The following is a 440-nucleotide window of genomic DNA, read 5'->3' on the forward strand; positions in this document are numbered from 1 at the left end:
TTGAGGACAATTCTTTGCAATCTTGATTCTTAGAATTATCTAACTATGCTGTATTTTTATAAGAATACCCAATAAGACCTCAACACAAAAAATAGAGTTACAGAGATAGTGGATCTCTTTGCCTTGAACCTCTTGTTGGTTGAAAATGCTTGGTCGGGTTCCATTTAGGAGAATTGAAAAGGATGTATATAGTATAGTATATATTATATAAATACAAAATCTTTTATCGTCACATGTTGAAAACATCATATAAAAGTTTAATCAACTCTCTTGATGGTTGATTTCAAATTAACAAAACCCTTTTTGTTCTTGCTTTTGCTTGTTTGAATAGTGACTGATTTTGTTTGGCGACTGGTGCGTAAGAGAGTCGCGCAGGAGGGGGTATTCTAGAGGCGGGTCACGTGGAGGAGGAGCAGGGGAAAGGGAAGAGCGAAGAGAGG

Source organism: Arachis duranensis, chromosome 8, assembly GCF_000817695.3.
Source record: "Arachis duranensis cultivar V14167 chromosome 8, aradu.V14167.gnm2.J7QH, whole genome shotgun sequence".
In the NCBI taxonomy this organism is placed as follows: Eukaryota; Viridiplantae; Streptophyta; class Magnoliopsida; order Fabales; family Fabaceae; genus Arachis; species Arachis duranensis.